We start from the raw sequence: 17,692 nt of genomic DNA, 5'->3' as shown, positions 1-17,692 counted from the left end.
CAGTGAGATGGCTCGTTGATGTTCATGTCATTGGCTTCTCTGGGGAATGGGATCCACTTGAGAAAATACAGCTTCTTAGGACTCTTTTCTTACACGAAGATTTTCTTTGAAGGAGAAATAGCAAGATCTGAGCATTGATTCCTGCACAGGACATGGAAACAGTTTCTCTCTGTAACAGTTCTAGCAACAGACCAGATACTGATGGACAGCAGGTGCTGAAAGAAGAAATCAGCTCTGAGCTCACCTGCTCTTCTCATAGCTAAATCCAAAGCACAGAACTTGATGCCATGTCATTTGTTACTTTCCCACCATACACAGGATGCTTTTAAGTACACTTTTGTGGAGTAACAGAGTAATTAACAAAGTAACAATCGAGGATCAAGGTTTATCTGGAACAATGGATCCCAGAGATGAAGAAAAAGGACAACCTGCTAAATAAAGAAAGTAAAGAAAGGTGCACCCAGAGTTGGGTCAGATGCCCTGTTGAAGATCTGAGTATCTCTGCCAGCTTCTCCTGACCCAAAGAAAAGTATTTTGAGTAACATGCTCTGAATTTACCCATGGCTGGGTACATCTTAGCGGAACCTAAATCGCCCAGGGTTTGTTCCCAACCTCACTCCTGGTTTGATCGGCTTCCAGGAAGACAGTACTATCAATAATGGCATTACAAAACTACAAATCCCAACTCACTGGCTCTTTATTATTTCCAGAAACACAGCTGCTTTTGGAGATAGGAAAACCACTTGCTGGAGATGATCTTTCCAGAAATTACTTAAAATATCCAGCATATACATTTAAAGTACATTTGGAAAACTACAAATTCAAGCCAGTGCTACCATACTGGCTTGTGCAAAGCATCTGCAGATACTGAGATACCGAGATACCATACATTGATAATCGATTGTATCACACAAGTCATTTACATTTGAAAACTGAACAATATTGTAACATCTTAAATACAGGTTCAAATTGGTCTTCTCTTTCCCATATCAAGCTACATCCTGCTCATCTGACTCAGCCAAGTGGTCTCATTAAAGTCAATTCTATTGCATGAGTACCACGTTGGAGGTCCCAAATATCTGGATAGTGTGGAGGACTGAAGAGAGATGGCAAAATTTAGCACCTAAATAGACCTCACTTCTCTACATTTCCAGGTTGGACCACAGAGACACACGACATGCCTCTTTTCCCACTACCTCTGGTTTTGCTCACGGTTGCAATTAGGAAATGCCATTGGGGACAGAACTGAGAAAAACAAAACTAAAAATGAACACAGCAGCGTTGGTTCAGGCTATGGGTGAAGGGTCCATGTGTGCATGCGCTAGCAAGGAAGAGATTCTAATATCTGACTTGCTTCGCTCATCCCTGACCAACTGGAGTTAGAAAAACAATAGGTGGAGTTAAAAGTGAGAGATAAAACACAAAGGAATAAAAGATGAGACACCCATTAGGCCTGATCCTGAGCTCAGTTATCCAGTGTGCACCTGGAATAACTGGTGAAATCAGTGGAGTTACTCCAGATTCACACTGATGAAACGGAGATAGGAATCTGGCCCTGACAGTACATCACTAGGTGCTTGAGATAGTCACTAGTTGTATTCAAGCTGGTATATCCAAACACATTCATCAGAAATGGGCCCAAGGGATAAAAGGGTCCAGAACCACAAATTTAGGGCTGTTTTGGACTCATCTCTAATGCTGCTAATAGTACAGAACCACGTTATTAATAGCACATCATTGGTGTGCTTGGTGCTTCACAGACAAAAAAGAAGGCAAGTTCCTTTCTCCAGGAGGTTATCACCCAATGAAACCAAACCGCTTACCCAATAAGTAGGGACAACAGGTCATGATGCAGGGGAAAGTAGGGGTGGAGATACAACAGAAAGAGTCCTCTTAGACAACACAAGCTTTCAGAGAAAGCGTAGCACGCTATTTGTTTTGCCACCTGTTTTGATGTAAAGCAGCAGGAGACAGCGCTGAGGCAGAGAAGAGTGGTGGGAAACCAGCTGCAGTAGGTGAGTTTCATGGTTGGAAATCGGAGGAGGTGAGCGAAGATGCATGCAAGGCCGGCTCCAGACACCAGCTTGGCAAGCAGGTGCTTGGGGCGGCCACTCCGGAGAGGGGCGGCAGGTCCAGCTATTCGGCGGACAGTCCCTCACTCCCGCTCCGAGCGAAGGACCTTCCGCCGAATTGCCGCTGCAGATCGCGATCGCGGCTTTTTTTTTTTTTTTTTTTTTGGCTGCTTGGGGAGGCCAAAACCCTGGAGCTGGCCCTGGATGCATGCAGTGTTAGGTAGGAAACATTAATATGAAGATCAGATACTTAGACAACATAACACTAACTGATTCTTCGTTTGTAGACACAAATTCTCTCTTTATCTAAAAGCACAAGCACAACACAGCCAGCAGCTATGTTAGCTTCCCCAGTAATGCTCCTCCTATGCAACTCAACCAGGACTCAGCGGGACCACCTGCTGAAGTGGATCATTCAGTCTCTATGCACGTACTTTCTGTGGCCTGCACAGAGATTGCCAACAACTATCTGTAGTGGAGGAGTTTGTACAGACCTCTGTCCACTGGGCAACAGACTGAGATTCCCCAACTTATTTCACACAGGAGTTACTGAACAGCCACTGGATTTGGTCACCAAAACCTTGACTGGTCTCAGGTGGGTGACCTTGAAGGGAAAGCTTCAGCAGCATGGAGAGGATCTGGTTTCAGGTGGTGAGGAAGGAGGTAGTCTGAGAGTAGACTACCCTCCCATGAAAACAGCAAAGAGAAATGTTTTTCAAACTAATTCTTTTTAGGCTAATGGTGCCCTCTGCTGGCCAGTGTGGGGAGGCTTAAAGTGAAATTCCCAGCCTTGAGAATTACTGAGCTCTCTGACCGAGACGGAAGGGCACAGGCTACTAGGGTGACCAGACAGTAAGGTGTGAAAAATCAGGATGGGGGTGGGGAGTAATAGGAGCCTATATAAGAAAAAGACCCCAAAATCAGGACTGTCCCTATAAAATCGGGACATCTGGTCACCCTACAGGCTACTCTTCCCAAAGTTCTAGCGTATTTGAGTCCCAACTATTCATTCAATACAGTCAGAGTCTGGGTCCAAACTGCCTGCAAGTTCCCAGGGTTTCAGATCCAGGCTTATGGCTCAGTCCTATCTCTAGGGGGTAGGTGGGGTAGATCCAGGCAGGGCCTTGCCAGTACAAGATATTAATGCCTCACATGTTAGACATGGTCATTATTTTAGTAAGCCCTGGGGAACTGTACTGATCTCATTAAGTCCCACTTTCATCCAGTCTCTCTTGGGCATTTCCAAGGCACTTACCTCACTGGGACCTGCAGGGATTTGACACTGCTGTCTGGGAGTCATTGTTTATCAGGACACAACACTGAATTCCCAAGTTGTGTGGATCTGGGACCCCATGCTTCACAGAGGACTCTGCGAGCTGGTGGCAGGCTACAGGGGGAAAGGCCCAGAGAGTGCTGGAAAAAGAAGCAATGTCTGTCTAATGCAGTGATTCTCCACCAGGGGTATGTACCCCTGGGGGTACGCAGATATGTTCCCTGGGGTACATCAACTGATCTAGATATTTGCCTAGTTTTACAACAGGCGACATAAAAAGCACTAGCGAAGTCAGTGCAAACTAAAATTTCATACGAAGACTTGTTTATCCTGCTCTATACACTGAAATGCAAGTACAAATATTTATATTTCAGTTGGTTTAGGTTATAATTATATGGTAAAAATGAGAACGGAAGGCATTTTTCAGTAATATGCTGAGACACTTTTGTATTTTCATGTTTCATTTTGTAAGCAAGTTGTTTTTAAGTCAGGTGAAACTTGGGGCTGTGCAAGACAAATCAGACTCCTGAAAGGGGCACAGTCGTCTGGAAAGATTGAGAGCCACTGCCCTAGTGCCTTGTGCTCCAGAGGACCGTACTCAGCACCACCACATGCTGCACCTGTACCAAATGTGTGTCCCCAGCGCTGTCCCTCCCTGGCTGTAGCTGTTGTGCAGTGAGGAAGGGGCTGGGGAGGACATCACAGGGCCCCACAGCCTCTCATCCTTCTCACTCTGATTTAGCCCAGTCAGATTGAAAATGCTTGGAAGCCCTTTACACTTCCCATTCTGTATCTCAAGGCAGAACGCCCCTGCCACCACACCCCCCTCTAGTGACAGCGAAGGCGCACTGCGGGCAAGCGCAGCCCGAGGCTGCTAGCCAGCAATCAGCATCTGTGGGTCAGTGAACAGGCCCGGTCAGCGCACGCTGAAGTGTATCCGCCTCCCTTTATTCGTGCTCTACAATGGGCTAGGGGCCTGAGGGGGAAGCAGCACAACCTTTGATTTGTTCAGACAGGGAACAGAAGGGATTATCTGATTAGGGGCCAAAGTAAATGTCCCAAAAGTTCAAGCAATGTTCAGGCCCAGGTGAAAACAAGCAGCGCAGTGGCCACGGTGATGGGGCGAGATAAGGGACCCGGGCTGATTAAAGAAAAAGGCTCATTGCACAAGAGAAATGAAGGGCAAATTATTTCCTGCTGGTGTCAGCTGGTGATAAATTAGGGCAGCCCCAGCAAGGAATACATCTCCCAGCCCAAGAGCAACAGCCAGAAAAAGCATCTCTGGGGGGACGGTAATACAAATAATAAATAAATAATCCTGTCTCTCCAACGAGTCCATCAGTGGGGCAAGAATTTGGGAGAGCTCAGCTCCGTCGGGAGCCCTCATGCAGCCGCCATCGCTGACCTCGCTCTATTTTTAGCTCTAGGGTGGAAGAGGAAGCCAGGGGGGCGCTGGTGCCATCAGCCACCAGACAGGGTGGGAAATGTCACCCGAACTGGCAGGGCTGTTTCCCTGCCCGCTGACAAACTGAATGGGGAGGAAATGGAAGAAAGCTCTTTGCAAAAGATAATTCTGCTGGCCACTAACAGGCCTTTCCATGGAGGCGGGGAGAGGGCTGGGGGGGGCCAACTGCCGAGCTCAGCGCTTGGCGCTTGCTGCCCTCTGACTGATCGGAATTCGCAATGTCACCAATAAGGCACATCCTGTCTCTAGAGCCCGATTCTCGTTTGTATTAAGGCCCCTTTCCATGATTCTGGCAGCAGCCTGGGGCCTGAGAGTGGGTGGGAAGGTACGTTACAGCCCCTTTAAGCTGCCAGAGCCAGTCAGTGAATGCTGTAAACGAGAAGGAGGCCCTAGGAATATGAAGTCAGTCTGGCTACCTGAAATCAAGACAGATTAAATATATGGAGATATACTTATCTCATAGAACTGGAAGGGACCCCGAAAGACCATCGAGTCCAGCCCCCTGCCTTCACTAGCAGGACCAAGTACTGATTTTGCCCCAGATCTCTAAGTGGCCACCTTAAGGATTGAACTCACAACCTTGGGTTTAGCAGGCCAATGCTCAAACCACTGAGCTATCCCTCTCTGCCATTCTACTGGCACCGAAAGGGACTCAGTCTGAACAGCTCAACAGAGCCCAGACAGGACAAGGAAAGTAACACAGCAGTTGCTCCTTATGAAGATCCTACAGGCTTAATAACCTCCCGGCTACTTATCTCTGGATAACAGTACATAGAAGGACAGAGATGGGGTTACCTAACCCACTGGGAGGGCAAATCGAATAGAAAAAGGCAGGACTGTACAGGTGTCTCAGCTTTCCTCATTGCAAAAGGGCCACCATTCAGACAGCTCACCTCCTCTGGCCTTCCCTTACTAGGTGGTGGGGTCATTGCCAGACTCAGCCAGACCCGGCAAGGTTCGTAGCATCCTCAGTCCACATCGTCTTCAGTGGGAGTGAAGGACGCTCAGCCTTGCATTCTTCCATGCCTGCTGGAGCACATTCTCACTAGGAAACAATCTGGCCCTGGTCTCGTGTTTTCTGTATTTTTCTTGGCCTGCGGTACAGGATCTATCTTTCTTCAGACTACGCAGAGTTAAGAGAGGGAAGACAATTGTTAGAGCCTCCATTCCTTCCCCTGCAGGGGCTAGATTGCTGCCTACAGAACAGGTCCAGTGCTTCATCCTGCCAAGGCTGAACTACCCCGGCAATCGTCTCGACTCCCCTTGGTAGATGCTTCCCCAGTCTAAGTGACTTTCGTGCTAGGAAAGTTACTCTGCTGTCTAGCCTTCTCTTCCTCACTTTCATCTGATTGCAAGCAAGTCTGTTCTGACTCTCCGCTCCCCCTCCCCCCAATTCCTCTCCCTCCTCAGGCTGCCATGTCTGGGACTTTACGAGACTGGTGCATACGTGAAAGCCATGCCAGCCACAGATCACCAGTCAACTCCCTCTTCCCACGGCCGCCCCCCTTCTGCACAGCAGACTGCTGCTGCCGCCCCATTTTTTGGAAGCCACACAGAATGCCACTCCGTCCCAGCCGTCTTCGTCATGGCTACCACTAGGGTGACCAGATGTCCCAATTGTATAGGGACAGTCCCAATTTTGGGGTCTTTTCCCTTATATAAGCTTCTATTACCCCCCACACCGGTCCCAATTTTTCACACTTGCTGTCTGGTCACCCTAGCTACTGTGCCGCTCATTAGCCCAAGCTAAACATACTAGAGCAAATTCTCTCCTAGTGGGAACTGGTGCAGCTCCCCTAATGCTCTGCCAGTCGACACCAGCAGGGAATTTAGCTCTTCCCACGTCCCACTTCATTCAGCCCCTTCAAGCACCTGATCATTCTCCTGCTTTTATCTACTCCCTCCCATTTATTTTCAGTTGTATTGGCCGGGGGCACCCCAGGAGTAACCCCATGCGGTGAACAAATGAAATCTGCCAGTCACACTTTGCAAGATTGGGAAGTTGGCGGGGGGAAGGAGCGGGGAGGAGAGAGTCTTTGGGTTTATTTATCAAAGGTTTATATGCTCCCTTCCCCCACTCTGCCACCAAGCTCAAGGCCGGAGGGTCTCCAGAAGCCTGGTGGAGGAGGGGAGCAGTGACCACGTGGTGAAGATCTGGGGGGGACCAGGAGGAAGCAGGGCCTGCCAGAGCATGGGGAGCCACAGAACAGCCACTCTACATGACATTTCCCTGCCCAAGCCACAGTAACCTACAGATGGGTGTGCATGAGAGTTACTGATCCTCCCCAGCGGCCGGGGGCTGAGGAGCTCACGTACAAGGGGCACTGCTAACCCTCGCGACTGGGAGCAACGTGTGCTCCCCACAGGCCTGGCACTGCAGGAGGAGGAGTGGCCATGGCCCTGCGCCCCCTCCTTGGGACCCCTAGAGCTGCTAGAAGCATGCACACTTCCCCCACACCACGGCTGTGCTCTGGGGACACAAGGTGTAGGCCTTTGGCTGCCAACGAGGCAGGAGTGGCGGTGGGGAGAAGGGGAAGGCCTACTCTGCCTGACCACCTTGAGCACCTGGGTAAGAGCAGCCCATGCAGCAGCGAGCTAAAGTAGCTCTGCCCACTCCATCAACTGGATCAGGCAGCGGGATCTCGCACCCCTGCCCTGTAACTCAGGGAAGCACTTTGAGGGAATGAGCGACACACCTAGACACCCAGGACCAAGTCATTTCCTCCCCCTGCCCAGAGAGGCCCCTGCTGCTGCAGGGCAGGGCTGGGGAAAGAGACCTGGCCACCCTGCCTGCCTCCAAACAAAGCCCCTCTGGATGCAGATGAGCATTGTCTGATGTTTCCCAGGACTCCCAGGCACTGGAGATGAGCTGAGCTGGGGTTTTTGCTTTGGAGAGAGGGCCCGTACCCGTGCTGACAGGCGAGTTGTTTTTAGGCTCTGGGAGTGACTTTAGCAGGCCTACATTAGAGAGGGTGATGACAGTAGCAGTTATACAGGTGACTAGGTTTCACCTGTAAGGGGGGCGAAGGGGATGCTTTAATGTAGGGTATGCCAAGGAAAAGCACCTTCCCTTTATTAACCTCTAACCTCTGCTCATTCCCCCACACCTAGTGAGCTGCGGCCAGTCCTGTAGGTAGAACGTCTACTGCAAGGCGTCCATGCCTGGAGCTCTCGCTTTGCTGTTGCTGCTAAGCAGGGGCTGGTGTTTGTAACTAATGGCCCTTCCTGAAAGCACACAGCAGAGATGTGTTTTCTCTCTCTGGTGGCATTAGCAGCAGCGCCTCTCCCCAGGTGCCCTCTTCTTGACTAGACCACAATTAACTCTTGGCCTCAGGCTATAAATCAAGTCAATAAAAGGGTCTGTAAAATAAACACAAACGGGCCTTCCCCTTTCCATTCAGATGTAGTGAAGTGGCAAAGTCCCTTCTTCTCTGCACAGCGTAGAGACCTCGTGCTTCACTGGCCTCCGGAGAGGAGATCCAAGGTGCTCGGATATTAATACCGGTGACCAGGTCACCAGGATGCTGGTGCCATTCAGGGGAGCATGCGGTGGCTCAGAGGTCATTGCAAGGTCACTTCTGGAGTTTGCATGGAGCAGGCAGGTCGCGTTTCCAGCTCATGAATCGGCTCAGGAAACTCCAAGACTGAGCCACAAAGAGGCTTGAAGAGCCAGGGGTTATATAAGCAATGTTATTTTTTATTACATGGCCTGGCCTACCAAAATGTAAGGCATAAATTTCATCCGAACGACCCAAGTGTCACCACATCGCTTCTCATATTAACAGAGTGAGGACAGCAGCTCTGTAGCTTCCAAGACAAATTCTGCTCTTCAGAGCCACAGGGGTTACTGGGGTGGTCCTGGCAGCTCAGTCTGGTCCTTTGCACTTAATATTAAATGAAGCCAGGAGAGCTGTGATTCTTTTTCAGACCTGGGGAGGAGGAAGGCAGGTCTACACCCAGCATTATTGTTTGTATTACAGTAGTGGCTAGAGACTCCAACAGAGATCAGTGCTCCATTGTGCCAGGTGGTGTACAAACACCTAGTGAGCGAGTCACAGTCTAAACCAGAGGTTTTCAACCAGGGGCCGCGGACTCCTGGGGGTCTGCAAACTATGTCGAAGGGGTCCACGAAAGGGTATCATTACCATAGAACAGTGGTCCCTGGACTCCTTGGTGTCCGCAGAGTATGTCTAAGATTTCCAAAGGGGTACACACCTCCAGCTGGAATTTGTAGAGGTCTGCAAATGAAGAAAGGTTGAAAACCCTTGATCTACATAGGTGAGACAAAGGGTGGAAGGGAAAACAGAGGCATGGAGCAGTGAAGTGACCTGTCCAAGGCTTGTGACAAAGGCAGCTTTCAAATCCAGGTCTCCCAGCTCAGCGCCTTATCCACTGGTCATGCAGTAGGCTACAGGGTTGCCAGCTGGACCCACCTATGTGGCCGGCAATATCCATCCAGCTTCATCTTCACATAAAGCGAAACGTACACAGTACTCCAATGCCTTCCGCCTGCACCCCTGTGTTAACCACCACTTGAATTAACAGTCAACACAAACTGCACAGGTAAAATCTTCCTTACCAGGTGGCCAATTTTTGTTTGTCTGCTGCCTGGTGCTTAGACATATGGCACAGCATGTTGTCAGACAAGTGATCAAACGTGAGCTAGATGTAGGGAAGGGACGTTAGAACTACCCAGTGCCTCTGGCATGGTGACCTTGAAGGAAGTTGCTGTCATTTAACGGAGGACGTGTTAAACACAGTCCTCTCTATCTTATACTGGCTTTGCATTTATGTCTTTCCACTGACTTACTCTCACCTGACACCAGGGTAAGCGAGAGGATAATCAGACTCTGTGAAACTCCCTGGATACAATGGAAGGTCACCAATAGTGAAACACCCGCACTGGATCTGAGCTGCAGCACTGGCAAGTGGACACTTGTCTTCTCGCTGCCTCATCACATGTGGTGGCTTTGTTGCTGCATTGGTGTTGGCCACGAAATTAAGCCAACGTGACTGACTGCATAGTCACTGGTGTCCAGAGTCACATCTTAACCCAGCCCTGGCAAATGGTGCTTCTCAGCCTGTCTCCATGTGTTCAAAACGCCGAAGATTTTCTTGCTCTGCTATTACATGCAGGTTCCCTACCTCCAAGTGCTAGGAATTCACTGGTTTCTTTCATAATATAGTGAATGCTGTCTGCAACAATATCGCCAACGTATTTTACTTCATGCCAATCTACCACCTCCTGTCATTATGACTGGGTTATTCTTATTCCTTTCCTCCAGTCACTTCTGGTGTCCTCACTGATTTCATCCTTTCCACAAAGGACAACATTTTATGCCTTGGTCCTATTCACCTCTTGCCTTGCCTCATTCTTTACCCCCAACATCACAGTCTCACCATCCACTGCCTCATCTCCAATTTTCTTTCACCTAGAAAAAACTTGGGAAAGAAGGTCTCTTATATCTCTCTCAAAATCACCTCTTTGATCATTTCTAGTGTAGCTTCGGTCCCCTTTCACAACACTGAAACTTCCCATCTACATGTGGCCATAGACTCCTTTCATCTGATCAGGACTCATTTTGGGTCTCATCTTTGACCTCAATAGTGATTATTTGCGACTATCCACCCTGACATCCTCCTGGGTTGCCCAGCACAGCTGTGAGGAGTCTCAGGTTGGATGTAGTGAAACTGGAACAGCAAAATGCCTCCATTTTTTTTACTAGAAATAGTGACTCTTCTGTCACTAGACCCCCATCATCACTATGGTGACTCCCAAGGTGCCATGTGTGGACCCCTTTTCTTTACATCTTCGTCACATTTGTGAACTCAAAAGAGTTTCACTCCTGTGCAGGTGATATTCAAATCTGTAGGCCCTTCATTGGTTCACTTCTATCTCTACTCATTAAGGAACCTGTTCCTTTCCCTCTACGTTCTCCTTAAATCCCATCTCTCCACACTTCAGACTATGGTAGCGAATCTTCTCTCAGCACACCCAGAGGCAGGGAGACACCATCTTCAGTCTCAGAAATCATTGCTGGCTCCCTGAAAACAGTACAAATCCTCCATCTTTAAGGGCTCTATTAGCCTTGGACACCTCCCCTTACATTTCTGACATCATCTCTTCCTACTGTTCAGCCCACCCCCTCCACTCCTGGAATAGCAGATGGACTTTTCCCTCTTCCTGTCTCTCCACACTGGGGAATAGATCTTTCCTCCAGGTTCTGCCAACTAGGTGATACGGCATCCCTGCCTTTTTGGTCCTAACGCCTATCATAACTCCAGACACTGTACGTATGATGCCAAATACTGTCACCGCCAGACCACTCAGAGGACTGGAAGTTATTTTATGATAACAAAGGACAATGTTAAAAAAATACATAGTGTTTTCTTAGATCTGCTGGTTACTAAATACTCTTTAGGCTCTGCTGATTACTAAATACCCCTTAGGTTCTGAGGAAATAAAGTATTTTCACGTGGAGTCTGAACAGACTCTGGAAGTATAATACTGTGTTCCTGGCTAGGCTGTCAGCAGCAGGCACCACACGTATAACCTCTTTAGGTCTCATGTTGTGAACTTCTATTCCAAGCTAAAGGGTGCAGATCTGCTAACCACGGCTGGAGCAAGCTCACCAACCTCTCGTCACTAGTTAAGGGAGACAGAGTGCAACCCTGAGACAATGTGGGTTACAGAAAGGTCCTGGGCTATGGGGATCAAATCCAACTTCCCCAAAAATCTCAGCTCTCCCCGAGACCCTCAGCTGGTATAAATCAGCATCACTCCGCTACAGCCACTGGAGTTACATCCATTTACATCAACCGAGGATCTGGCACTTACGAAAATCCCCATGGAAAAACGTGCCAGCAAGTGAGGGCGAGAGGGGTTAAAACCCTTTTCAGCATCTCTCCCCCGGTGACTCTTCTGCTGTGTTGATTGCGGGTTTGCAAATGAATGCTCATTTCAGAGGCTCAGGCTCACTGGAGGCATTGAAAAATATAGAAAAAGGTTGGGGGGGGGGGGAGGGGGGAGATGATCTTCCTCTGAGCCTTTGTCTGCCCTGTATAGAAGGGGCACTGTAACAATGCTCTTGTGTTTGTCCAGTTAATTACGGAACAATGTAAGGCCCAGCTGACTGTGATGGATTGTTGATTTACAAGATAGGCGTGTGATAGCCAAAGAATAGTAATTACATGAGTGCTTCCACACTGCCTATACAGCCAACTGTTTGGCGAAGGAAAAGAAGGCTTCGTATCTGCCTTCCCCTACTAGATAAGAGCAGAATGCCACATAGTCCTGGGTAAACAAGGCAGCTCAGTCTCACTCGTCTTGAGTGGATGCCAGCCCTCCTTCCCCCACCTGTGTGCTGGGGGTTCTTCTCTGGAGCAGGTACAATAGGCTGGAGGTAATGGACTCTCAGCCAGTGGTCACCTTTGCTAAAGGGAGGGCATCTCCAGTGGGGAGATAAGGATCGCCAGAAGTGAGGGCCACAGGCCAAGTGGACAATGGCAGGGCTTAGGCCACAAAGCCATTCATCATATGGGAACAAAGCAGTTGTCAGCTGGGACGGCTGCATCCTCCAGGCATGTCAGCCGGGGAGCGAGTTTGATGACAAGCCAGTCAAGGGCTGAGGAAGCCTCAAGGAAGATGCACTTTCAAGAGAAGAAGAAAGGAAAAGCAACAGTGGAGGGAGTCCTACAAATCCCCCCACAGAAGGGCCAACCTGCCTCTCAAATGTCTTTCAGGTGAAGGAAACTTAAATGCCTCTTAATATGGGGGGGGGGGGATTTAATGACTTTCTGCCTTGGTCTAGGAGGTAGGCAGGAGTTTGGTTTAGCCCAAGACTCTGCCAATGCTCGTGAATTGCCATTCAAATACTTGGCAGAGTTGGACTAAAAATTCAAGATCAGAAAATTTGAGGAAGAGTAAAGCTGGATTCGTTTCTCTTCGTTTTAAAAGGAGAGATCCTTCCTCCTAGCTGTACCTTCATGGCTCTGCATGTTCGGACAACAAGCATTTATAGCAACCCGCCTTTCCATTCCCTGCTTCGCCACAGCTTCGGTTCCCACACTCTGATCACGGCACTTGGAAGAAGTGGACTAGCCACCAATTCGCACTCTGTTCCATTAATAAATGAGAGCAAGGGGGGTACTTCATTCCACATAACTACTTCAAAGCAGGGGGAGCAACTGGAAATTTGGTCAGACACATGGGCCAATCTTTACCCTTCCCTGGCCTGCCAGAATCTCCCCCTTTATCCGCAGTGCAATCACCCTGCAAACCCTTACTCACATGAGTAGTCTTTGACTTCAATGGGGCTACACCTGTGAATAGTCTTGCAGGAGCAGGGGCCTTTCCGGTGGCTTCTGGATAAAAATGCTGCAGGAAGCATCTTTCTGATTCGAATACTGGCCAAAAAGCAGACATGAAAATCCACCTAGCTGAGCATTTAGAAATCTCCAAGAGCTGTCAGTTGTGAGGAAGGGCGACAGTTTTGGGGAGGGGGGGCAGTGCATGTCCAGTTGGAAGTCTGGCTCAAGTCAAACAAGAGCTGACACTCCATCTCCCCCATCCCTGCATGCAAAAAGGCTTCGTGCATTATGTTACATGGAGACAAGGGCTCAAGGTGCAGAATTTTGGATCAGGATTTTCGACACCCCATCATTTTGGGACTGGCTGGATCTGGGGTTTCTTGCTTAGGCACATTATGAAGGAAGCGGCCGTTCACAGAATGAGAATGCAGATTCAAATCCAAATGTGTGAATCCCCCAGATCTCCAGGACATTTGGATCCAGGGCTCTCCTTGGGGCCCATCTCAAGTTATAAACGGCTCTCTCTTCATTCTTCTCTTTACCGCGCCTGGGACTTTCCTTCTCTGCGTCCTGTTTGGTGACCTTTTTGCTTATTTTTCTGCAGTCGGGAGAGATGCCACGAAGCTGGAGCTGGGCCCTTCCACCTATTAATCAAAAGCTACAAGCACTCTGCAGGGAGACAAAACCTTGGTGTGTTTTCTCCAATATTCCTGGAGCAAGGCAAGGAGGGTAGGGGCAGCTGGGCCAAGGAGCCCCGTTTAGATTAACATTTTATTCAGAGGCCTATTAATCAAAGTCAGAAGTAGCGTGAAGCGGCACCAGGGGAGAAAAACGGCTGGACAACCAAGGCTTTTTTTTTTAAAGGAAAAAAAAGCTCAACTTGTCCTGATTTATTGCAACTCTGTCACACCGCGGGATAGATCCAGGCTGCTGAATTCGCACCCTCCCCCCAGCTTTGGCCATCCAGGTAAACTCTGGCTTTTCTCATGTCAAGCAAACACCGGGGCAGGGAGGTGGAGGGCTGCAATCAAAAAGGTCCCTGTCTATTTCTCCGGAGCGTTTTGCATTTTAATGTAGGCCCATATTTTTTAATTATTAATGTGAGTAACCAGAGCTACTGGATTCTTTCTTTGCATGAAAAGCGATACTCAGCTAACGGTACTGCCCCTGTCTCACAAGAGTCTTTTGCAAAGGAGTGACCTGCCCGGTGGAGGAGATAAATGGCCCTGTACAGATGAAGAGATCTGCATGGCACAGAAAGGAATCGGGGATGTACAGGCCTGGGCTGGAACAATCCAGCACTTGTTCGCTCCCAGACTTCAGTGCTCCAGTCCCGAACAGCGAGCAAAAGTCTGTGGCCATGATCCAAGCATGGGGGGCTCCAGTTTTACTAACTTGAGAATACGGGAATGCACCGGGCTGGGAGCAATTTAAGAGATCGTTTTTTAAAGACTTTAGACTAGACACGGCGAGGGGAGGAATCCGTCCCCCTCTCTCCATCTGGGCCAGGCCGAGAGCTCAGCCATAGCCACACTGTATGAGATACGGAGTGTGAGTCTAGAACATGACATCCCTCAGCCGTTCCCCAGACAAGGAGTCCAGATGTGGCTCGTGAGGAGACCTCTGAAACCTGCAGGGACAGGAAGGGATTTGGGCCTCTGCTCTCAAAGAAGGATAACGCCATGGAGAATATGGTCTCTGTGCTTCTGGCCAGCAGTGCTGTGAAAACCTAACGGAGCCAAGAGGAAAACCTCCTGCTCCTCAGTCTCCCTCTGAAGGCCATTGTCTCAGCTGGAAGGCCAATGCTCTGACTGGTCACACATGCCTAAATGGCTATGGGAGGGAGGGGACTGCTGCCTTTCACAAAGACACGTGGCAAAGCCTTCCACTGCCAGGGTTCACGTTGGGGCAGTGTCTCTGTTTGTCCCAGAAGAGCCCGACTGCCAGGAGCGCCTACCCTTACAACACAAAGCAGGCTCAGCGAGTCAGGGTGGCAGGCCAGGAGCCAGAGAGGGTGTCAAGAAGGATCAAGCAAGTCAGCCGGCAGCACAAACCTTGCAGGTGGTAAATGCCCTCGCTAGAGGACATCGGGGCCTCTCCCCTGTTGGAACGTGACCCTCAAAATGGGCAATATGCTGAGATAATTACAGCGAGTTCGTCTCCATGGGACCATCAGGTCTGAGGGTGGGAAGCCATGCTCCTGCAGAACAGATTGTGCAGGTTCTCACAAGGGGGCTCCCCCTTTCTCGGCAGCATCGGGGTGGCCAGTCTTCCAAGGCTCAGCCTCCGTGGCTGTGCAGGGGCAAGGGCATAGGTGGCACTCAATCCTCCCCATCCTCTCCAACCCCACCATACAAAGACATGGGGGAAGAGCTGGGTTTGTCCTGTATGGATACATGAGGCGCCAGAAAAACAAAGTGGCCTGTGGAATGGATCTAGTTTCCCATAAAGAATGGCCAGGCCCTAGCAGGAGGTTAATTAAGTCTGGCAGCTGAGGGCAGGAGAAATCTCAGCTTCAGCCATTGGACCCCCTGGCCGTGGTTGGGGAGGGGGAGGGGCAAACCACAGGAGCAAAGGTCCTTCTGCAAACACATGTGAAAAGCTTGGCTGGGCTTGTGTCATGTCCCCGCAGGAGGAACGTGAGACCGAGTCAGCGCCACAGCGTCCCTCGGGGAGAGAACGACACAGACACAGAGGAGCTAGCAAAATGCAGCCGCAGCACGTCCCACAGCACAATGGTGTCACTAGGCAAAGGGGAGTCCCGATAAAGCCTGCTGTCCTGCCAGTGCCAGCACTGGGAGTGCCCTTCCTGTCCAGCCTCCAGGGTGGGGAGAGGAGAGGGACAGGGAGAGGCAAGAGGCACAAAGAAAGGGAGGGCCAAGGAACGAGCAGAGAAGGGCAGAGAGGCACGAGAACAGAAGGGAGGTAGGGAGAGCAGAAAGGAACCAGAGGAGGAAAGATGGCTGAGGGGCCACGCATGGAGCCCTGAAGGCAGCACTCCTAGCAGGTGGTGGAGGTGGAACGGAGAGCGTTGGGTTACACCACACTGTGGCCCCAGAGGCAGAACGCAAAGCAGGAGGATGGGCTCTTTGCTCTTCGATGGCATGAATGCAGCACATTCAGCCTGAAGAACTTGGGACAGATTTTCCCCACTCTAGTTCTGCCACCCACTGGGAGTGCCAACCTCCCGGTCCTTGCTCCAGTGCTGCTTTGGGATAGGGGCAATGTCGGGGCCATAGCCCCAATGTCCGGTGCACCTGTACCTACTGCAATTAACTCTGCGTAGTGACCATTCTGGGGGCAGCATTTCAACTGGGACGAGGCCCAGATGCCCTTTGCAGGTTCGTTGTGGGCGTCGGAGACCAGGCGGAGAGTTATAGACATCCACACCCCTGAACAATTCACAAGCCATTTCGTGCTCAGTGATGCTACAGCTAGAAAGACCCTCCCCACGTCCAATGGCCAGCTCGGCAGTGTGCCACACAGTGTGCAGAGAGACAGCCCAGCCCCCCAACCTTAGACAACACTTTAATGTTTGTCGGGGGGATGACTGATGGAAAGTGACCTACAGCAGAATCCTGAGTCCCCAAAACATCAGTGAGATGAACTCCACCGGCAACGCTGCAGCCTTATCACACGGCTGCCGAGGTCATTGTGTCGCCCCACGATGACAGCTCGGCGACGTGTCAGGTGACGTTGATACCTCCAGCCAGCCCACCAATGCCACACAAACCAGGGGTGATCGCAGGCACTGGACCCCGCTGCTCCTGGGGAAAGCCAAAGGCTGAGTCTCTAATGCCCAGTCACCAAAGAGACCTGGTGAAGCGCAGAGCCTGGCATCCTCTTCGTAAGCCAGCTTTGTAAAGGCAGCGGCGAGAAGGAAAGTGCTATAGGAATAACCAAGTGCGATGGTCTTCCACTATTCTCTCGTGTTGCAGGGAGGGTGGACTAATGGGTAGAGCACTGCACTGTGACTCAGGAGACCTGGGTGCTATTCCTGGCTAAGCTGCTGGCTGACCTGAGGCAAGTCACGTCCCCGCTCTGTGCCTCAGTTTCCCCACTTGGAAAATGAGGATAACGATCCTGACTTCCTTTGTAAAGCACTGTAAGATCTATGTCCTAGGTGTTGTATTATCCTGTGCCCTGCCTGGTTCCCTTAAACAGCAGAGTTATCACAGGGTAGGTAGACAACACATGCTCACAGTATCAGCTCAGCCAATGGCACCTTCCTCATAACCGATGCCCCAGGTGCCTGTAGTAAGCTGTAAACTATGGGACCACTCAAGAGGTAAATTGGACAAAAATACACTGAGCTCATGTTAGGAAACGATAAAAAAAAAAGCAGGCAGATGAATGTGTGTGACTCTGATACGGGAAACTTTTGTGCAATGAAAGGAAAGGGAGACAGTAACGAATGGAACTTGTCAATGATTCCTTGCCTCATAGATTAAGTCTGTTAAATATGTGAGGGAGATACGAGAGTAAAACAATTTAAACACCGTGCACAGGGTTCGAATTGAATAGGCTGAATCGAGTAGGGAGGCGAGGGGGAAGGAATAAAGGCAGGCGTCT

The 17,692-nt window shown here is 50.0% G+C and overlaps 1 long non-coding RNA gene across 6 annotated transcripts in view; it reads right to left on the bottom strand.

Moving 5' to 3' along the window:
• Window positions 1-17,692, bottom strand: part of LOC122172285 (uncharacterized) — a 143,435-nt gene that overhangs the window by 120,975 nt on the left and 4,768 nt on the right. For 4 of the 6 annotated variants that reach the window (XR_010592786.1, XR_010592785.1, XR_010592788.1 and 1 more), the window contains exon 1: window positions 5,704-16,736. The exons of 1 other annotated variant lie outside the window; for it this stretch is intronic. This is a non-coding gene — a long non-coding RNA (uncharacterized LOC122172285). Of the gene's footprint in view, window positions 1-5,703; window positions 16,737-17,692 lie in introns of those variants that run through there. One more of the 6 variants, XR_010592791.1, reaches the window with a different exon arrangement.

This window comes from Chrysemys picta, chromosome 15, assembly GCF_011386835.1.
Source record: "Chrysemys picta bellii isolate R12L10 chromosome 15, ASM1138683v2, whole genome shotgun sequence".
Taxonomy (NCBI): Eukaryota; Metazoa; Chordata; order Testudines; family Emydidae; genus Chrysemys; species Chrysemys picta.
The sequence above is the reverse complement of the archived record's forward strand: the minus strand, read 5'-3'. Positions and strand labels throughout refer to the sequence as shown.